Source organism: Carassius carassius, chromosome 1 (genome assembly GCF_963082965.1).
Source record: "Carassius carassius chromosome 1, fCarCar2.1, whole genome shotgun sequence".
NCBI classification, from domain to species: domain Eukaryota; kingdom Metazoa; phylum Chordata; class Actinopteri; order Cypriniformes; family Cyprinidae; genus Carassius; species Carassius carassius.
Genome location: NC_081755.1, coordinates 4,368,581 through 4,378,667, shown reverse-complemented (window position 1 = coordinate 4,378,667; position 10,087 = coordinate 4,368,581). Strand labels below are relative to the sequence as shown.

Sequence of the window (10,087 nt, the reverse complement as noted above, 5' to 3'; positions counted from 1 at the left end):
TTGCACCGTGGCGCTGGACTCGCGGCAATCATGGCGGACGTGCGCTTCCTCTCCCCTCTCCGTCCGCCATGGTGAGACGGTGGCTCTGATCCATCCCACACGAGCCCCGGGTCGAAGGGAGGCCATGGTTGAGAGCGGGGCTGAATCTCCTCTCGACCACTCCCTCCTCGGCGACCTCCCCTGGTCCCCCGGAAAACCACCAGGCGAGTTCCCTCAAATCTGTTCCTTTCCCGCTCTGTGGCTGGGGAGGAGACATAAGCAGACATACCGCTGGATCTTCGCTTTGACGGAGTCCTTCTGTCACGTGTGGTGATACAAGAAACACGGAGAGATCCAAGTGCGGGTATGATATTTATTAAAGGGTAATCCGAAGGGGTAAACAGTCCAGGCAGGGTCAAAACCAGAATATCCAAAACATAAACAAAACATGAACAGAAGGCAAGGGCACGACTAGATGACGGACATGAATTAACATCACATTAAACAAGGACTCCGTGACTAAGACTCAGACAGACCAGGTATAAACACACAAAAGGATAATGGGGAAACAGGAGACAGGTGGGGAACAATCAATTAACTAAACAAGGAGGAAGGTGACCAAATAAGGAGACAGGAAGTGATAATATGATAAACACCGTGGGAACTGAGGACACCTAGTGGAAACCCAGGGAACACAACCCAGACACTGTGACAAGTGTAGCAAAACATGTTTTTTATTTTATTTTTTTATTTTTACCATGGTTTAACTATAGTAAATGATAAACATTTTTTAAAATTTTCTATACATATCTTCATGTAATCTTTGTATTTTACGGCATATATTTGTCACATCGAAATATGCTGCACATTTCAAAGCACTTCAGTGGACCTGTTTTGTCAATATTAAAAAAAATTGAATATATCAGTAAGAAAGTACGACAGGCTTTTACTCAAGTCTTTATCACTTTATTAATATTAAGCTGTAATAATACAATTAGTCCACTGAGGGCGAGCGTAGATGAACCCAAGTGCAGTTTATTTACAGAAGTGAAATCCAAACAGAGACTTGAACAGACTTGACAGAAACAGACTTGACGTGGCATGAACAGACGAGACTCAACCGACAGCAGGATACAGAGGTTAATACACGACATAGGCACAAGGGCAAAAACCTGACTACTTATAACAGACAAAGATGGACACATGACATTAACAAACCAATGGGGAACAAGGCACATGACTAAGACAACCAATTAGTAAACAGAACTGATAAATGACAAGACAATAAACCAATCAGAACATGACACATACACAAGGCGGAGATACATGAGGGCAAGGGAAGCATAACACAAACAAGCATAAATCAAACTACAAAATAAAAGACATGAAAACAATGAATGAGAAACAAAACCCAAAAACAGACATTACATATCCCCCTCTCAAAGGGCGGCTCCAGACACCCAAAACAAAACTCAAAAAGCCCAGGAGGGTGGTGAAGTGGAGGAGGAACAGACCATGTGTCAGGGACCAGGCAGACCCGGTCCCAGCCAATCCACAACGCTCACACTCCCCAGAGTATTATATACGAACCTGTCTATCTAGTCCCCCGCGGGTAATGGTGAGTTCAGTTCTTCCGAAACCCTCTGTATCAACTCCATTAACTATCTGTGTGACTCAGAGATTTCGAGATCTCGTCATTTCAGCCACGGCCATTGTTGACTCTGGATCGGCCGGAAACTTAATCTCGGGTAAACTTGCCAAGGCACACAACCTCCATAGAACCAGAACCTCGAAACAGTATTAAATTTACGCAGTGACGGGTGAGATGATCAACCAGGGGTATGTGATATCACAAATAGCACCCATCACTCTCAGTGTAGGGAATACCCATACCAGCCTTTCACCCCATTTATTCTCACTAACAGCCAAGCTGAAATAATTCTAGGTCACCCTTGGTTAATACAGCACCAACCCTCAATAGATTGGGCTACCGGGAAGATTCTGAGCTGGGGCTGCGATTCTGCGAAATTAAACCATGTACATTCCCCTAGTAGTAAACCCGACTCCATGGTGATAAACTCCACGTCTATCGAGAGCCCAAAGGAAAATCTATCTACCAGTGTCCCTTCATGCTATGCCTCCTTTGCAGATGTCTTCAATCCGATTGCAGCATCCAAGCTGCACCCACACCGACCTTGGGATTGAGCAATAGACCTCATTCCTGGAGAGCCCATTCCTAAGGGCACAATCTACTCCTTCTCCATCCCTGAACAGGAAGACGTGTGAGAATGTAGAAGAGACTTTAAAGCAAGGGTACATTAGACCTTCTACCTCACCAGCTGCCGCCAGCTTCTTCTTTGTCCCTAAAAAAGATGGTGGGTTACGACCTTGCATAGATTACAGAGCCCTAAACAAAATCACTGTGAAACTTAGTAACCCACTTCCTCTGATTCCATCCTCCCTAGAACAACTCCGTGACGCCCGTATCTTCACCAAGCTAGATCTCAGGAGGGCTTACAACCTGATCAGAATCCGAGAGGGAGACGAATGGAAGACGGCTTTCATCACCCCAGCTGGGCACTATGAATATCTGGTAATGCCATACGGTCTAGTAAACGCTCCCTCCGTGTTTCAAAGTTTCATGGACGAGGTCCTCCGAGAGTTCCTGAACCAGTTTGCCCTTGTTTACATCGAAGACATACATACGAAGACATATATTTACTCTTGCAATGAAAGTGAACATCAGCATCACGTTACCCAAGTGCTCCATCAACTCCGAGAGTTCTTCTTGTTTGTAAAAGCAGAGAAATGTGTCTTTCATCAGACCTCCATTGAATTCCTAGGCTACCATATAAGTGCAAGAGGGGTAAAGATGGATGACCGTAAGACAGAAGCAATCACTTCCTGGCCTACTCCCAAGTCAGTAAAAGAACTCCAGAGGTTCCTGAGCTTCGCAAACTTTTATCGTCGGTTTATTGATCAGTACAGTATGATTACCACCCCATTGACATCTCTACTCAAAGGTAAACCGAAGATACTCCAATGGACTCCAGAAGCCGAACAGGCCTTCCAGGCACTGAAGCCTGCCTTCACAAAGGCCCCTTTGCTGCAGCACCCAGATCCAGAGAAGACATTTATTGTGGAAGTGGACGCCTCTACAACAGGAGTGGGAGCCATCCTATCCCAGTACTCAGAACATGCTGCTAAACCCATGCCTTGTGCCTTCTTCTCAAAGAAACTATCACCAGCCTAGAGAAACTATGACATTGGCAATCGAGAACTACTTGCGGTGAAACTTGCCCTCGAAGAATGGAGGCACTGGTTGGAGGGGGTCCGGCAGCCTTTTCTTGTACTCACGGATCACAAGAACCTCCAGTACCTAAAAGAAGCGAAAAGACTCAACCCTCACCAGGCCAGGTGGGCTCTATTCTTTACCCGGTTCCATTTTCAAATATCCTACCTCCCCGGTTCCAAGAACACATGAGCCGACACCTTATCCCGCCTTCACACACTAGAAGAAACCCCAGAGGAGTCAGAGACCATCTTGCCCACAAGATTATTTGTCAACCCGATCCAGTGGGATCTAGACAAATTACTCCGTGAACAATGCCGAAACCAACCCATTCCACCCATGTGTACGGCGGGTAAGATCTACGAAGGAAGTACTGGTGGCCGAGAATGCTGGATCCAGGACATAAGCCGCTTCCTCAGGACCTTTTGCCACCGTAACCAAAATCTCTGGAACAGGTACTTGGTCTGGGCCGAATATGCCCAAAATTCCCTCCTACAAACATCTACCAACTTAACTCCGTTCCAATGCATTCTTGGTTATCAACCTCCCCTGTTTCCATGGTCTTGAGAGCCGTCTGATGTTCTCCCAGTGAACACCTGGTTCCGTAACAGCGAGAGAGTCTAGAACCAGGCACACCACCACCTTCAACAGGCTGTAAACCGCCATCAACGCTTTGCAGATGCCCACCATAAGCAAACCCCTACCTACCAGCCTGGCCAACTGGTATGGCTATCCACACGGGACATCCGGTTACGACAACCCTGTAGGAAATTAAGCCCAAAGTACATTTACCATTCCCGATAGAACGACAGATTAACCCCGTCACCTACCAACTCCAACTTCCCGCCCAGTACCGGATCCTCCCTACCTTTCACGTCTCCTTGTTGACTCCTCTGCAGACCTGGACTCCCAGCGTCGTGGAGGGCGGTTAGAGTACTTGGTAGACTGGGAGGATTATGGACCAGAAGAGAGGTGTTGGGTGCCTTGCCAAGATATTCTCGAGACCTGGTCCCAGCCAATCCACAATGCTCACACTCCCCAGAGTACTAATCACCTGCACCTGATCACCATCATCGTGGCACTATAAAACACTCACCCATGCACCAGTTCACCATCAAGCCTCCAACAGGAATCGACCTCACGATCTTGTCTCCAGCTCACCTCGACTTTGGAAGATTGCCAGAAGTAACGTATACTTACCTTTTAGAAGCTAAACTGTGTGTCTTTGTTCTCCTGTCTCCAGAACGCCTGTGACAATATCTGTGATCTGAAATTCCCTACGAGCCCCAATATCTCCTGAGTTCTCATGCAGCTCTCTGGGCATTGACCTTCCTCTGCAAGGCAAAAGAGACACGTATTAATATCCTGGAATTGTGTGGCTTTGGCGTCTCGGCTATTGACAAACTCACCTGTATTTCACAGAAGAGAAGTTGCATCTGATCAAATGCGCATTATTATTCTTTAGCTTGGGTTAAACTAATTAATTTTACTTTGTTGGATCAGCAGCTATGCTAATGATTTCTCTAATAGTTTCTATGTTTTTGTAACTATGACACAAATTACAACACCTGAGAAGAGATGATGCTGACCCCTCAGAGGACCCCAGATGATGCTAACCCTGAATCAACAAACAGAACTAACAAATATTGCTATAAGTGTGACTGCATCATATAATAATCATTAATAATATTAATAATGTTCATTGTATGGCTGACTACGTCTTGTATTAATTTTTCTAAAAATCCTTTCATACGTGCACAAACTGACAGTCACCACTTATAAGCCACTACTAAATATTGTAGAAACATAATTTTCTGTAAAGTTGCTTTGTAATGATTTGTATTGTAAAAAGCGCTATACAAATACACTTGAATTGAATTGACTTGAATAAAGCAAAGGCAGACAATGGAACAGAGAGGGACCTGGGTCATGGAGCAGTGACACACAAAGAAACAGAGGGGGACCTGGGCTGTGGAGCAGTGACAGAGAATGGAGCAGAGGGGAACCTGGGCCGTGGAGCAGTGACAGACAATGGAGCTGAGGCGGAGCAGACCTAGCGTATGAGGTTCCATTTGTCTTTATAACGGCATCGCGCCTAGAACTGAAAAGCTTCAGGTCTCAGGAAAAATGACGTCAGGTGTCCCCACCCAGCACCAAACGTCATTTGGACGTCGTTTTCTGGTCTAAATCAAGTCGGCCCGTCATGGCTTTCTTTTAGACCAAAAAGCGACGTTGAAAATTGGTCTTCGTTTGGTCCGTCGGATTTGGTCCAAATTAAGCCCAAAAATCAACATTTACGTTTTTTTTTGTTTTGTTTTTTAGCCCAAAAATAGATCTAGATGGGCTTTAGTCCAAATTTAGCAGAAAAAAACCCTCTTATTTCAGACCATAAAGCCATTAACATTAGTTAGTGAAGAAATATATTAGACATCATGTCTGAAGCACTGTTAAATATATTGAAACATATTTTGAAAACACTAGATGGGCGCGTGCTGAACTGGAGCGGGGGACGTCACCATGGAAACGGGGCTCAGCCCAATTGTCAAACTGCTGAACATTGTCTCTCATGGTTGTTTTCACTAATTTCAGGTAATTTTCATCCCTAAATTACACAAATATTACATAAAAGTGTTCCCGAAACTTTCTTTCATTTAAATGACACGCTTCCGTTGAAAATGTACTTTATAGAAATGGTCAGAGTCTTCAGAAAAGTCCGTTAGCATCTCAACCGTAATGCTAACTACATCTTTCACAATATATTTCGCCTACATCAGCATGAATCTGTAATTTTCTTATATATGTGAGTGTAATATTTTCATAATGTGTGTGTGTGTGTGTTTGCTTGTTAGTTATTTTGAGGTTCACACTGTAAGAGCATTACCCCATTAGTAAACCTAAAACTTAAAATTCTGTTGTTATTATTCTTTCAATTTTTTTTGTATAATCTGTAAATTATTTTTCTTTTCTGCTTTTCACCTCTGCTATAGTTTATAATAAACCCGGCATTGTATAATAAATATTGTTGGCTTTGACAGATTGACAGAATGACAGATTGTTTATGTTCTGGATTATTCCATGCTGATGGCTGTGCTTTAGATCTGGAGCGTGTATCCAGCTAAAGAACATTTTTAGACATTATGAAACATATGACTAGTAAGTAATACCTCAAACATACACTACCATTCAAACGTTTAAGGGTCAGATTGATCATGTATTTAAAAGAAATATTTTATGCTCACTACTGCTGCATTTATTTGATTAAAATACAGTAAAATAGTAATATTTGAAATTACTAGGGGTGTCCTCGACTAAGGTTTTTCATAGTCAAATCAGAATTTTCGAATCTTGCTAATATTCGACTGATAGTCTAATCATATATTTGGGGGCAGAATGCATTGAGTCAAGTCAGACATTCGACAGTCATAATTACTGATCTTAACACACAGGTAAAATGTGTAATGAACACCTCGCAGATACAAACGGGGTAAATAATAGTTCATCATTGATAGATCTTTTCTATTTCAGACTGAAAATCATTGATAAACCACAAGGTAATTGTAACTTATTGCAAGAGGAATAATAAGAATAAAAGAAAATGCATGTGTGACTTAATATTGCTTCTTATTTTTCAGTTTGTTGAAAGCTCTTTCTTCTCATCTTTGTGCATTTTCAGATGTTGTGCATATTTATGGATCAAATTTTTTAACGTTGTTTAACTTTTTAACATTATAATATTGGTTGTCTTCTCTTTTTTCAGAGTTTAGCTCCAACCCCAATTAAGCAGACCTGAGCAGCTGATCAAGGATCACCAGAAACTCCGCAGAACGTTGGTCCTCCAGCCCAGGACTGGACACCAGTGTTGTAAGTCATCCAGCCTCTTTATAGTGCATGTTCAGGACATATTGCAGGAGATCTCAACATTGACTCTCAAGGTCCACTTACATGCAGTGTTTTGCACCAACCTAGTGCAGTGCACATGAACACAATCAAGTTCTTCAGTTTTACTGACTATAAGTCACAAACAGGTGAGTGTGATCAGGTGTGGACGTAAACTGGTGTGTATCACTCAGGTCCGTTGCTCAGTAGTCAGTGGTGAAGGGCTGCCTCAATCACAATTTTCTTCTTACAGTGCACTGAAATGTTTGCTCCCTACAAAAGCTGTGAAAACTAGGAAGCATCAATGCTCAGTATGTTCCCTTATAGGAAGTTTTGAAGCTCACAACTTAAAGAGATAATTCGCTATAAGATTACACGTAATAGATTTTAAAACACGAACCAATAATTTATTTCAGCATAAACCTATCACTAGACAGGTAATGTCTAATCTAGTAAACATTTCCAATTTATCTATGAATTAAATCTTGCACACATGTAACAAAGTATTTATCATAATGTGCTGTAAATAGCATTAAAAAATGTGTCAGTTTTACTGTTGTGCATTAATGTCAGTAGTGTTGTTGATGGTAGGTTAAGGGGTGGGGTTAGGTAAGGGAGATCATTTTGATTGCATGATTTAGAAACACCCAGCAGTTTTAAAACACCCACAAAGTCATAAACGCCCACTTTTGCTCTGCAGAGTCCTAAATCTCACCTTAAGGGCCAGAGTTGACAACCCCTGACATACTGATTAGTTAATAATCCCTCATGAAGAATGAGTACACTTTAATTTGTACATTTTGGACAACCATTGTTTTTGTATTATTAATTTACATTTTAGTTACTGTTTTCTTTCTCACTTGCTTTCTCACTTCACTTCACAGATGCTGGAGAAAAAACAGCAAGGCTAAAGCATTCAAAGTGGAAACATCTACCGTGGCTCATTAATCCAGAATTGGGATGGAGGAAGGATCAGAAGAAGCAGAAGAACAGAGATCAGGCAGAAATCTACTGGTGCCTCTGTGGGAACCCATTTACCTAATTTGTTAGATAAACGAAAGATTTTCCTCACTCATCTTTATGTTTTTCCAAACCAGTAGGGATGAACCGAATATTCGGCTACCGAAAATTTTCGGCCAAAAATGGCATTTTCGGTTTTCGGCCGATAGACTTCTATCACCGAAACAACACGGCCGAAATGTTGTGATGACGCAAACAGAAACCGCGACCTGCACGTGCACCTGCATAGCGCAGACCACGAGCTCCCCGCGACATTCACTTCACACCAGTGAGAACATTCTCTCTCTTCTTATTCCTTTATTAGCAGGACTAAAGAAACTCCTAACAAAGAGATTGAGACAGACCACGAAGTGAAAACAAAGAAAAAGTAGAGTCTGTTAGCACACGTCTCACTGAGATCTTTTCGGATCCTCTGCACTTCATCGCGAATGTGCTTGATCCGCGTTATAAAGCCCATTACTTGGATGCAGAAATAAGGCAGCGCGCACGAGAAATGATCCAGGCCGCGCTGGATGCGGAGAACCCGTGTGGAGACGGAGAAGCGCCAAGTGCAGGAGACTGAGATCAGAGCGCAGAAAAAAAGACTCGTGTCTGCACCAGATGAGGGGCATGCAACCTCGTTGTCTGATGTGTTCAGTGGAATTCTGCAAGAAAGTGCCTCAAATAATAATAATACATTGGCTGTTTTGTTTTTAGGCTACTATATATGTGACATTATATATATATATATATATATATATATATACACACACACACACATAATATCAGATTGTAGCCATTTGTCTGCTAGATTTTCTGCTAGATTTCTGCTTTAATTTGATGATAATGTTTATTTATGCCCTGGCCCTATTTAAATACACTCTCTCAAATATTTCTCAAATGTCAGGCAGATGACAAGCTCAACTGCTCAACAGCTAGATGGTTATCTGTCTGAAGTCCCCATCCCCAGAAGTGATAACCCTCTTGCCTATACTGGAGAAGTAATGCACTTTCTAGTCCTACAGAGAAAATTTTCAAATGCACTTCACCTAAATGCACTTTGTTTTTATGAGAGAACAGTTAATTTTAAAACCTTTCTGCAGGTCAGTAGGCCTGTACATTATTATTTAATATACACATGAGTGGGATAAATTTTTAGTTTGAATTTTATTTTAATACTGTGCATTGTTGCAATGTGCTTAATAAATATTTGCATAATTGTAATTATGTATTTTTATGTTTTTTTTTTAAATAATTTATTTAATTGTAATTATCTTTGAAACTTTCATATTAATTTATGCAATTGCAATCTCTTAATTTTAGTAAAGTTAGTACACGGTCATAGCAATAAATGCAATGGTACTAATAATTGGCATAATTTCTTTCGGTGTTTCGGTTTCGGTTTTCGGCCTTGGTTTTCTCTTTTTCGGTTTTCGGTTTCGGCCAAGAATTTTCATTCCGGTGCATCACTACAAACCAGACTTTTGTTTCTCTCTGAAACATAAATGCAGAGCTTTTTAATGAAATCCAATAATTAAAAAAAAATGTATTTAATAACGCATTCACAAGAGCATGGTGCTTTTGTGAAAATCCATTGGGGATTCATAATTTCTGAATACATTTTCTTTGCTGTTGTTGTTGTTTTTTGCGTACACAAGGCATCTGTTAAAAAAAAAATCTTAATTTGTGTTCTGCACAAAAGGGTGTTATGGGTTTGGGGCAACATGAGGGTAAGTAATTAATGACGGAATTAAAATGTTTGGTTGTTCTAATGTGGTTATAATTGGTCATTGTTTCCATTTTAAATTTTTTAAAGATTTATTGTCTTGAAAAATTATATTTATACAGAAAGATGGATTCATTTGATAAGTTATAGTAAAGACTTTTAAATTGATAAAAAAATTAAATAAATACTGCTCTTTTGCAAGGTCTATTAAAAAA

The 10,087-nt window shown here is 41.1% G+C and overlaps 1 long non-coding RNA gene across 1 annotated transcript; it reads left to right on the top strand.

Annotated features, from left to right (window-relative positions):
• Nucleotides 1-6,442: 6,442 nt before the first annotated feature.
• LOC132102939 (uncharacterized) lies at nucleotides 6,443-8,238 on the top strand. Its single transcript, XR_009423314.1, has 3 exons — nucleotides 6,443-6,822; nucleotides 7,036-7,132; nucleotides 8,032-8,238. It is a non-coding gene; the product is annotated as an uncharacterized LOC132102939 (long non-coding RNA).
• Nucleotides 8,239-10,087: the final 1,849 nt, after the last annotated feature.